This window comes from Galeopterus variegatus, unplaced genomic scaffold (genome assembly GCF_000696425.1).
Source record: "Galeopterus variegatus unplaced genomic scaffold, G_variegatus-3.0.2 Scaffold9198, whole genome shotgun sequence".
Classification (NCBI taxonomy): Eukaryota; Metazoa; Chordata; class Mammalia; order Dermoptera; family Cynocephalidae; genus Galeopterus; species Galeopterus variegatus.
The window spans coordinates 28,998-41,780 of record NW_007735309.1 but is presented as its reverse complement, the minus strand read 5'-3'; the positions used below and the strand labels follow the sequence as shown (position 1 = coordinate 41,780).

The window sequence follows — 12,783 nt, the reverse complement described above, 5'->3', positions numbered from 1 at the left end:
ATATATTGGGTTATACTATTGGTACCCTTCCATAACTTTCATGTTTTGGTAAACATTATGACGTATTATTCATTTTCCGCTGTGTAGTGTTACATTGTGAGACTATGCCGTGATGCATTTGTCCCTTCTCCTGTTGGTAGACACTTGGGTTATTTGCTTTTTTCTGGCTCTCCCACTATCAAGTGCTGCGAGGAAGACGAGACACATCCTAACGTGCAAGAGCTTATCCATCCCACGATGGAATTGCTTGTCATAGGGGATTGGGTAAAGTCACTGCTTTCCAAAGTGGTTGCACCAATTTACATTGTCACTTCTGTCACTGTCAATCTTGCCATTACTTGTCATTGTCTGACTTTTACATTATTGCCAACTTGGTGGGTGTGAAATCATATTTTCCTGTGGTCATAATTTTCGCTTCAAGGGTTTGGTTCCCTGTACCAGCCAGCTGCCAGAAAATAATAATAATAATAATAGTAGTAATAATAATAATAATAATAATAATAGTAATAATAATTTTCATTTCACTCACTGTTAATGAAGCTGGGCATCTTTTCATTTGCTTATGGAGATTTGTTATTCTGTAAAATGTCTGTTCATGTCTTTTGCCTATTGCTCTGTGGGGTTGCTTGTCTTTTCTTCTTTACTAATTTGTAGGAGTCCTTTAAGTAGTCTGGGCATCTTTCATTTGTCAATTATATAGGTGGCAAAACTCTTCTCCAGTTTGTGCTGTGTGTCCTCTATTTTTCAGTGAATGCAAATTCTTATTTTTAATGTCGTCAGATTTATTGGTCTTTTTCTTTATCATTTCCTCTTTTTAAGAGTAAGAAATCCTTTCCTATTTTGAGGCGTTTCCCCTAAAAATAGAAAGATCTACACAAACAAAGATGGAACAATTTCTGAGATACATTTTTTAATGACGGCCAAGTGCAGAATGGAATATAATAATATACATCATTTATGTACAAACCAGGGAAGGGAGATATACGCATATATGTTTATATGTAGATGAAATATTTCTAGAAATGTACATAAAACATTGATAATGGTGGTTGCCCCTGGAGATGGGAACCAAGGAGGTGGAGAGTGGGAAAGGCTTACTTTTCACTATAAACCCACTTGTATTATATTTCAATATTTCCCTCTGTTGTATGAGGGTACTTCAAAAATTCATGAAAAAAATTAATTTAAAGATAATGTGAATCCTTCCATGAACTTTTTGAAGACCGCTTGTGTATATTACCATCCAAAAACTAATCTAAAATTTTAAAAACTAAATCAAGCTGTGCTGTGCCTTCTGCCTTGGATGCTTCCAAGGAGGCCACACCATCATCTTGTGCCTCTCTCAGCCCCCCATTCATGTGTCATTTGCCTCCACAGCAGGTGAAGCTCGACACCCAACTCTGGGACATAGACTTTTACAGGGCCATCCTCAGCCACAACCCAAGCTAGCGGATGGGTACCCTGCCTTCAAAAGACCCCACATGACCGCCGAAGACCTGGGACTCCCCAGCTTCCCCCCATCACAGGACCACAAGGCCACCATGTAGGGTGAGTGCAAGTTCACCAGTATCTGCCCTTTCACGTACCCGGTGTCCCATGCTCTGCACCCGGCCTGTGGCGACCTGAGCCAGGTGCACCACAGTGCTGACTTCCTGTGTCTCCTGGAGCTGGAGCGCCAACGTGCTGCAGAAGAGGGCAAAGGCCACCTTCTACTGTCCGCACTGTCCTCATCACCCTACAGTCAAGTTCCCCATCTTGAACCAGTGACGCCCTTTGATGCCATTTTATCAGTAGGGAGGGGAGGACACCTTCCCAGGGCCGTTCCGCGGGTGTGTGGAAATCCCACGTCCACTTCTCTCTATCTTGGAATACAGAGTGGGGAACTGAAAATAAAACTAGAAAGACGTTTGGGCCGGCCCGGTGGTGCACTGGAGAGTGCGCCGCTTGGGAGCGCGGTGCTCCCACCAAGGGTTCGGATCCCATGTGGAGACTGGTTCCCGCTCACTGGCTGAGCGTGGTGCGGGCGCAACACCGAGGGTTGCAATCCCGTTACCGGTCAGTAAAAAAGACAAAAAGGAAAAAAAAAAAACTAGAAAGATGTTCCAACAGCACTGGGACTGTCCTTCTTCTACCTCGCTACCTGGCCTGCTCTGGGGCACAGCATCCCCACTTCAGAGGGAAGGCAGGGAGGGAAAATGGATGTATATGGAAAACTGAAATTTGTTTCATGTTGCATTATAACTGTATCCTGCTGTAACAATTCTTGCTATTTTAGGCATTTACTTACAAGGTGAGAAAAATCATGTTTCCTACAGTCATCTAGATATTGGGTGTGATGGTAAAACTTGAGGTGCCCTTGGATACTTTCCCCCTCAATACTCTTGTTTTAGTTTTTTCACACTCCCAACCTTGTACAATCAGTGGTAACAGTTCCGAGGGCATTGTTACATGCTTCTCTTCTTGCTCAGTGGAGCTTGTGTAAACATGTAAATGTATGAGTCAGAAAATAGGCTAAGCCACGTAACAAAGAGAACCAAAATACACTGGCTTGCCCAGCACACTAGTTTATTTCTCTCTCATCTAACCATTCAGAGGTAGACAGTCTAGGAGGGTAGGACGTCTTTCCTGTGGTTTCCATCTATGGGTCCCAGGGACTGCTATGGACTGAACTATGTACCCCACAAATTCATATGTTGAGATCCTGACCACCCATATGACTAATTGGAGATAGGGCTTTTAAGAGGTAATTAAGGTTAAACTGGGTATAAGGGTAGGGCCCTAATCTGATAGGATTGGTGATCTTGTAAGAAGAAGAAGAAGAGAGAGAGAGATCTCTCTATCCATGTGCAAGCACTGAGGAAAGACCATGTGAGGACGCAGTGAGAAGGCAGCCATGTCCAAGCCAGAAGAGCACCCTCACCAGAAACTGAACCCTGCTGGGCCTTGATCTTGAACGTTCCAGCCTCCAGAACTGTGAGAAAATAGGGTCGGTCCCATTAGCTCAGTTGGTTAGAATGTGGTAGTGATAACACCAAGGTCAAGGGTTTGAATCCCCATACCAGCCAGCTGGCAAGAAAACAACAACAAAAAAACAAACAAAAAAAGAACTGTGAGAAAATAAATTTCTGTTGTTTTAGGCACCCAGTCAGTGGTATTGTGTTATAGCAGCCTGGGGTAACTAATAGTAACTAATTTAGTTGTTGACATTTTTCAGTTAGCAGAAAGCAAGAAACACCAGGGGGGTGCAGGTACATTCCCTTTTAGGGGCATAATGAAGAAATGATATTCTTCACTTCCAGTCACGTCTGCTTGGGCACACTGCACCACAGGGAAGGCTGGCTGGGAAATATAATCTTTATTCTGGGTGGCTATGTGCCCAGCTAAAAATTAGGGGTTTGTTAAATATAGGAGTGGCTAGATTTTGGTAGGTGACTATCCACCTTTGCTGCAATATGTGAGAAAGCATTCCCTTTGGGAATCATGCTGGAACCAGTGCTTCCCTTAGGGAATCTTGTTAAAATGCCAATTCTGGTTCAGTAGGTCTGGGGTGGGGGCAAGGTCCTGCATTTCCAACAAGCTCCCAGGTGACGCCAGTGCTGCTGGACTGTAGGCCACACTTCAGTAGTGAGGTTGCACATAATACTCTGCATCTTTGCTTTCTCCCCATAGGCCATTACTTATAGATTTAACTATTTTTAACAGCTACCTGACATTCAATTATTTCCTTATTGATGGATAGAAATGCTTTTCCAATTTTCTCCCTATAAAGAATGCTGCAATAACTATTCATGATCATATATCCTTACATATTGATGCTTTTATTTCTGTAAGACAGTATCTTACAAGTGGGATTGCTGGCCAAATGGCGTGGGTGTTTAGTGTTAATAGAAACTACCAGAATTAGTTCCTAAGGGTCGACAGTCCCCCTCCCACAAGCAGTAGGTGATAGTACCTCTTTTCCACTCTCCTCAACAGCATGTAGATATAATCAATTTTTAATTTTTGCCAATTTGATGGATGGAAAATGGTATCCAATCATAGCTTTAATTTGCAATGACTTGGTTACTAGCAAGGAATAGGATATTTTTTATATCATTAGTCACTGGATTTCCTAGTTACATCTTTTTCTCTTGAGTTATCTTTTTTCTCTCATTAACTTATGGGAGCCCTTTGCACATTGACAGTATTAGCTCTTCTATCTAGCACATGTTCCAAATATGTTCTCTCTTTAATTTTAAATATGAAATTTTAAATATGTCATGTGAACATCTTTTTTTCTAATATAAAATTAATAATACCTTCAGTAGAAAATGTTGCAATGTGAAGAAAAGTGTGAGGAAGACAAAGGAAACTACCTATAATTGCGCTGCTTAAACAGTGACAACTACTGTTGATGTTCTGATGCTGTAAGATCTGTGCACCTGCACAAACCCCACACGTTGGGATGGCTCACCTCACAAAGACCATGAGGCAGAGACCGATGCAATCAAGCAAGAGGAGTTTATTTCCAGCATGCTGGGGTCACTCAGCATTCAAGACAAAAGCGACCCTGAGCCTTTAACACAAGATCTTTTTATACAGTTTTTTAGACAGACTTTCACAATAGGAGGAGTTGTTTACTGTTTACAGGTTATCAGAGGTGACCTTTGGATTTATTGGTGGGCTTTCATGAGCTGGTACCCTGATAAGGCCAGGTGGCTTTTAGATAAGGAACTAGTCAGTTCCTGGAACCAGGTGGGGGTCACTCCCTTCCTCGAATGTTTAGTGTAGTTGGGCCCACCTGACCTTTGTATGGCCTCTTAGAAGCTGCTTTACTTAAAATGTTTTCAGCAAGCATTTGTTACAAAACTGTGTATACTAAGTTATATTTTTTTTACAATTCCCCTACAATTCTCTACAATTCCCCTACAATTCTCTACAATTCCCCTACAATGTCCCAGGGTGCCAGGATAGTGGTTAAAATCTTGGGCTATGAAGTCAGACAAAACTGGGGTTTTTCCCATGCCTGAATTTACTATTCATTAGCTGATAGATACTCTATAAAGTTATTTAATCTCTCTGAATGGCAATTTCCTCATCTGTAAGAGGCATTAATAATGCTCCTATTTGGGGAATGAACACTGTTCATACAGTGCCTGAAATATCGTCAATGCTCAGTGAGATCTTTTGTACATGTATTTACAAATAGTTTACACAACATATAATTTTAAGTCCTGTTTGGTCTTAGTTGCATTAACTATAAACATTGCCACTCAACCTTAAAACTTTATAAATGTCATTGCATGAACGTACCATAATTTACTACTGTCAGACATTCAAGTTTTTTCCAATTATGCATTTTCTCTTCCAAATAAGGTTACAGCACAAACTTTTAAATGTCATCAGGTAGAAAAGGAGAAACAAATGTATTGGATCCAAATGAATGAACATGTTCTTGATGCATGCTGCCAAACTGAAACAGAGTGAACCAAACTGACTCCATGTTCCCTGCAGAGGACACTTTGTTATTTTTCCACTACCCAGTCATGAGACACCCCCCCCCCAGGGCAAATGATTACCCCATAGTCTGCCCTGACAAAACAGGCTGAGATAAGAGAGGAAACAGATACTTACTGATTTGCAAAACCCCTCCCCAAGGCTAGTTCACCATAATTGGAAGGTTACAGATAAGCCTTAAAAGCCCTTTAGGACTCCCCACCTGCACACAAAGCATCAAAGTGACTGCTACAATGACCCTCCTGGGGTGACAATGATGAACACTACTGCCATCTTGGAACTACTGAGCCTGCACCCATGACACAGCCAGGAAGAACAGAACATACCACCTCCAGTGACGCTGGCCTGCACCCCTCAACTCCTTTCCCTGTAAAAGACCCTGAACAGCTCCCCTGGGTGGGGGAGGGGGCTAGCTTTACTGTCGCTACCCCCCTTATGCATAAGCCTATCTCCTCTTTTAATGAAGCGTTGCTTGCTTTACTGTTGGGTACACTGTTCATTTCTATGACTTTGGAATCTGAGAGCCTAATTTAATCACTGGCAAAAATTGGAAAGCTTTGGGCACCGGAGAGGACTCCAGCTGCAAGAGGAAAGTGGCCACTGGGACTGTTTTGCTCCCATGTCTCTCCTGGAGTCCCTGGCCTAAATTCTGACAAGGCAATGCTTTGTTCTCTTTAGCTTTCTCTGATTTTCCCAGCCCTCCTCTGTTTGGTTGGATTGTATCCACTTCTGGTACAGGTGCACCCTGGAGGGCTCCTGGCTATGCTTTGTTTTTCTCATTTGAATCTAGTTGATACTTTTCTTCTTTATGCTGAAAACATGGGGAGAGCTGCTTTTGTCAATTACTGTTAATGGAATAGGTGGGCCCTGCTGATTGGGACCAGGATCAACTGGACCCCACCACTCCTCTTTTCTCTTTGTTTGCTTGGTTAGACATTTAGTTGGGTACCTGTTATCTGAATAAACCTTCCAATCCTTGCACCAACTTTTGGACTTTCAGGTCATTTGTTTAAGGTGAGAGGGCAAGCCGAGCCTGACCTGTCAGTAACAACCATTTCCTAAACAGGTGTATTTTTAATATTATAAAATGATTACTGGGCCGGCCCGGTGGCGCACTGGAGAGTGCGCCACTTGGGAGCGCGACGGCGCTCCCGCCGAGGGTTCGGATCCCATGTGGAGACCGGTTCCCGCTCACTGGCTGAGCGCGGTGCGGGCGCAACACCGAGGGTTGCGATCCTGTTGCCGGTCCCCGGTACGGGCGCGACACCAAGGGTTGCGATCCCGTTACTGGTCAGTAAAAAAGACAAAAAGGAAAAAAAAAAGATTACTAATTTTGTTAGACGTGATTATGAAATTTTGGCTAAAAAAACTCTTGTCTATTAGATATATTTCCTTTTGAAACATTTACAGGACAGATGAGGTCTGGAATTTATTTTAAAATGTTGTAGCAAACAAACAGTGTTGGTGGGGTAGGGAACAGGTGCAGAAGCAAAATTAAAGTAGAAGCTGAATAATGAGTGCGTGGAAGTTCATTATCCTCTGCTTTTGTGTATGTTTGAGATTCTGCATAATAAAACATTAAAATGGAAGAGAGGAAGGAAGGAAGGAAGGAAAGGAAAGGATGGAGAAAAAGTAAGAAAGGAAAGGAAGGAAGAAAAAAGAAAGAAGGAAGATGTATCCCTTTAGATGACTGGTAGCCATTGTCCTTGTCATCCCTGTTATTCTGATGAAAGAAAGAGAAAGAAAAAGAAAGAAGAAAGAAAAGAAGGAAGGAACTTAGGAAAAGACTTAGTCTGAAGGAGTACAGTCTCTCTGATCCCTGGTGAGGCCGAATAATTTTTCACATAATCTTTATCTTTTCATCAGTTGTAAAATGCTTCCTGATCAGGGTGTTCCTTTCTCCCTGTCCTGTTACTGTCTTTAGTGAATCTCTTTTATCCATAACACCTCTAAGATGTTTATAAAAGAAAGTATCTATTAGAGAAATTTCACTCCTTCTCAATGCTTGTTAATAAACTATTTTTCAGTGGTGGGCCACGCGGATCAGCTGATGGCTTTAACACATGACTATTTCCACACAGTGCTTTAGCTGAGGCAAAAATATGAACAATAGGTCCTCTGTTACATGCTGGGCTCTGTGCCACGTGCTCTGCACGCCTTCTTCCATCCTCACGTACAGATGAAGAAACAGGTTCAGCGAGGTTAAGGACCCGGTTCAAGTCCACGCATGGTCAGAACCTGAATCCCAGATTTATCTGACTCCAATTCCAAAGCTTCAGTCCTTTTTACTCAAAATAAATAATGGCAAGCCCTTTAATACGACAGTTGTCTTGCTCCCTAATGTCCAAGTTTCATTGATTAACTACCTATTGTTGCCAACAACACTCTGGACAAAAAAGACCAACCGGATTCAGGGCTCCCCTTCGGTTGTTCTTAACCTGAGATGTTCAGGAGGCCCCCAAATCTCAGAAACTTCTCTCCATATTCTGGGGAGAGCATCGCAGTCTCACAAGGGGTGTGACTGGTGGAGCACAAGTTGAGGGGCTAAAGGTACAAAATGGATCAGAGACATGCCTGGACACTATCACAGAAAGATACACCTGTGCCCTGGGAGTGGACAGAGGGAGAAGGCTAGCTGTGACCTGGGTCCCCTGCAGCAGGAGAGGATGGTGGCAGGGGAGCCCAGGGAGGGATCAGGCTCAAGGGAGGAGGATGAGTTGAGACCCAGCAGGCAGCTTTGGAGGAGCTTGCCGCACCTTCCCACAGCAGGCTGATGAAACTGGGCTGTCTAAGAAACAGCCACCAAAGTCCTGAGATTCTCCCTCACAAATCTCTTTTGGATTGGGCCCTCCATCCAGACCCCAGCAGGCTTCCTCTCAAGGACAGGTCTGATTATTTATCATCTCCTCGAACAACCACCCACTGCGTGGGGCCCTCATACCTGCCCTTCCCTCCCACCCCTGCACGCACCCTCAGTACTTTCCCACCTCTGTGCCTTTGCACTTGCTGTTTCTTTTTGTCTCCTAGAAACCCCTTTCTTCTGCTTCCCACCTGTGGGGAAGCCTGTCTGGACAAGCTCTTGTCCCCAACAGCTTGCTCCCTGTGTGCTTCCAAGCCCCTTCGTCCCCACATCTCTTAGAGGGTGCAGTGGGGCACCCATGAGTGAATGCCTGCTGCAGAGTTCCCAATAACTGCTAGATATTTCCAATTTTATTTTTATTATCTTTAGGATCATTACTGTTTTACTGATTTCTGAGAGTGTTTTATTTATCTTTGTTGCTCCTGGATCCTGGCATATGACAGGTGCCCAGTAAGTGCAAAAGGAATGAATTGGGGGCAGGAAGGAAGGGCTGTCCATGGGGAGGCCCAGGAATGAGCGTGAGGCTCCAGCCATCTCTGTAGCTGCTCCCCAGGCTCGAGCCTCCAGCACTTCCAGCTCCAGGCAGGCTGCGTGCGGACCTTCAGCCAGGGAAGCTGCCAGTACCTGGAGATGTTGGGTAAAGCTACCCGGGCAGACGTTCCTGAGGATGCCCATGACTTTGCCCACTCAATCTACTCCCTACCAATTGGGGAAATCTGGAGAACAGGACTGTGGGGATTCAAATGTGGTTTGGGGTGGTGACCCCGTTGCCTTCCTAGTCTCAATTCTGGCCTGATCCCATAATTGTGTTTAATCAATAGATCTGGAAGGAGCCTGCTTTTGTCAAAAGACACTTAAACTTCACAGCACGAGACTCTGCTTCTTGCCCAGTTTATTGCTGGGGCAGATGCCAGCCACCCCATCTATCTTCATTCCTCTTGTGTTTTGGGGAGGGGGGCAGCAGCCAGTACAGGAGACGGAACCCTTGACCTCGGTGGTGTTATCAGCACCATTCTTTAACCAAGTGAGCTAACTGACCAGCCCCCTTCTTCCATCTTTTAGAGCCCCCTGAGGTCCCTGGACATAAGAGTGAGAGCAGGGAATCTGGAGCAGATACGGTGGAGGGGGACCCATGGTTCCCTGCAGGATGGGCCAGCCCCAGTGTCATACTAAATACTTACCTCAATCATTGAGTTCATACAACACTCACCCCCACTTATCCAAGGGCTCAGGTGATCTGGCCAAATGTCACACAGGTGGTAGCTGAGCTGGGATGCAAAGCTTGGCTTCTTCCTTCCATGAAACCTCACCTCTACCTTCAGTTTTCTCACGTGTGAGATGAGGATAATTACACCTATCTCACAAGGTGCAAGCAAGAATGTATGTAAATGCACTTTAAAATTTTTTAAAGTTAAGATGTTCCTTTTGATTATTAATATAAAAGGGAATGAACTGATGCCTATTTTGCTGCACTTACTTTAAATTCCTTGCTGCCAGGCACAGTGTCCCTCCCCCCCCATGGGATTGCTTTGGTCATTCCTTGGCCTGGGGTGGGACCCTGCTGAAGAGGCTGCAGAAACTAGACTGGGGAGCTTGAAGGTAATGCTAACAGCCCTTACATGTGTATATTCTTCAGTTTACAAAACACAGCCACAGATGGTGTCTCGTTCATGCTCATTTCCTCTCTGTGACTGGCGAATTCTTACTCCCATTTCACAGAGGGGACAAATAACCAAGGGGCTGAGTGGGATTCAATTGCATGGTGCCCTCTTCTAGATCAAGCAGCCACGCCACTGCTGATCACTAGCTCTGAGAGTGTCCAGCAGGGGACAGCGCCTTGGTAATATGTGGATTTCTCAGTTCCACCAGGTCTGTATGAAGATTCTCTAGGTCTGGAGTGAACTCCAGAAATCTGCATTTTTATCCAGTTCCCTGGAGGTTGAGTTGCTGGTGCTCTGTGGATCCCACATTGAGAGGCAGAAGAGGGTGCAGAGCTCCTGGAAGTCTTGTACAAATGGCAGAAAAATTGCTGCTGGAGATAAACTCGTAACTGCACAAGTGGTTGTGTGCAGTGGGGCAGCACAGCGAATCACAGCATGTGCGTATTGAAATAGCTCAAGAACATGCCCGAGTGTTTCCATTAATTTCCAAACATTAAAATATATATATATTCTACTTATATGGGGCGTCTAGAGCAGTCGAATTCATAGAGACAGAAAGTAGAATGGTGGTTGCCAGGGGCTGGGGGAGGGAGAAACGGGGAGTTAGTAGCGAATGTGCACAGAGTTTCTGTTTGGGATGATGGAAAAGTTGTGCAGATGGGTGGTGGCGATGGCTGCACAACACTGTGATGTTCTAATGCCACTGAACCAAACACTTCAGAATGATTAAAATGGTAAATTTAACGTTATGTGTATATTTTACCACAATAGAAAATAAATATATATTTATATCTGTGTATACACACACACACACACACACACACGCACATGAAAGAAAAGTTTCTTTAAGTATGACATAAACTCCAGGAAGTATAAGTTAAAATTAAATTGACATATTGCCTACCTAATAATCAAAATTTCTTCATGGAAAAAAAAATACCACAAGCAAAATCAAAAGTCAAAGAACCAACTAGGAAAGTATTTGCAACATAAATGACAAAAGCATCTGCGTTCCTTACACATCAAGAAGGAAAAGGACCAACAGAGCAAGGGAAACATGATTTTTTAATTCAATATTTACTCCTGTAGCACATACTTATTTAACCCTTGTGTGCCAGGCACAATTCTAAGTGCTGGAAATATAGCAAAAATAAAAATAATAGTAAGATTCCGTTCCAGCTGGAATAATTAAATAAGAAAAACCTACACTGTGCCGGAAGGTAATGCGTGAGAGAGAACAAAGGAAGCAGGCGGGAGGAAGAGAGGGCTGTGACACGGGCACAGGTTAAGCAGGCTCCTCAGAGCGTCCTCACTGTCGGGGGCGTTTGAGCAGAGCCTTGAAGAAGGGGGGAGAGACCTTCTCATGGGGATGACTGGGCAGAATGAACTGGAAGTACAAAGGCCCTGAGGAGGGACCTGGGGGGCCGTGTCAGGAAGGTAGGGTATGTCCAAGAGGTTACAGGGCTCCCTCAGGATTGTCTAGGGACAGGGGAGCCATTGCAGAGGCTTGGGCTCTTACTTCCAGTGAGATGGGAGCCACTGGAGGGTAGTGAGCAGAAGGGTGACAGCCCGATTTGTTTCAGAAGAGTCACTTTGGCCACCAGGTTGAGAAAAGACTGAGGGGCAGAGGGAGCCGATCAGCGTAATCCAGGCAAGAGGCAGTGGTGGCCTGGACCTGAGTGGGAGCTGTGGAGGTGCAGACGGTGGGAAGTAGTTGGATTTGGGGTGTGCGTGAGGGCACACGGCATTTGTGACAGACTGGCTGGGGGCGTGTGAGAGAAAGAGGCACTGGTGACAAGGCTGTCTTGTGGCTTCTGCAAACTGGACAGGTGAGCTGCTTCTTACCAAGATGGAGAGGATGACAGTCCAGATGGGTTCTGGGGAAGATCAGTCTGGTTTGGGGAATATTAACTTTGAAGTCCCCCTCGGGTTTGAGGAGGCGGTTGGCTATGACACAGGGCAGAGTTCAGGAGAGAGGACAGGGCAGTTAACACTATGTGGATGGTGTTAAAAATCAGAAGCCTAGGGACAGCCCGCGGCGACACCAGGGCCACGGGTTCGGATCCCTGTCCGGGGCCGGCCCGCGGCTCACCCGGGAGAGTGCGGTGCCGATGACGCCAGGGCCACGGGTTCGGATCCCCTTACCGGTCATCTTTTTTTTAAAAAAAGAAAACAGGAGACCCGATTCCACTGCCGAGGGTGGAAGCAGTGCGAGGGCTGAGGTCTGAGGCAGGTCAAGGTTGAAAGGTCGGGAAGACCAGGAGGAGCTGTGAGGCGGGAGGGACAGCAGGGGACTGTGGCGTCCTGGAGACCATGCGGAGGGGGACGTCAGGGAGGACGGAGCCATCAGGGATCGGCGGGTCCGCTGCTGCACCAGGGCAGGGAGGGGAGGTCTGAGGCCTTGGCACCGCATGTAGCAACAAGGTTNTATTTCCTACCAGGTGTTTTCCCTGTCCAGCCACCACCTCCATTTGCAATGAGAAATGTCTTTTCACCGAGGGGTTTTCCTCCTCATGTTCCTCTAAGAGCTGGATTTTCACCTCCACCCCCACATGCTGAAAGTAGGGGTGAGTTCCCTTCAGGGTCAATTCTGCGCTCAAATGAGTCTGGTCCTGAAATCCCGAAGCACGGCAAGAAACCTGATGATATTTTTGGTCTCTCTTCATAAATAGTTTTGACTTATCTTCCATTTTCAGTTTAAGGAACTACTTTTTTTGCTCAAATTGAAGCTTAATGGAATTGTACTTCTCAGGATAGTATTTTGTA

The 12,783-nt window shown here is 45.2% G+C and overlaps 1 pseudogene; it reads left to right on the top strand.

Moving 5' to 3' along the window:
* Positions 1-1,794, top strand: part of LOC103609102 — a 3,150-nt pseudogene extending 1,356 nt beyond the window's left edge.
* Positions 1,795-12,783: the final 10,989 nt, after the last annotated feature.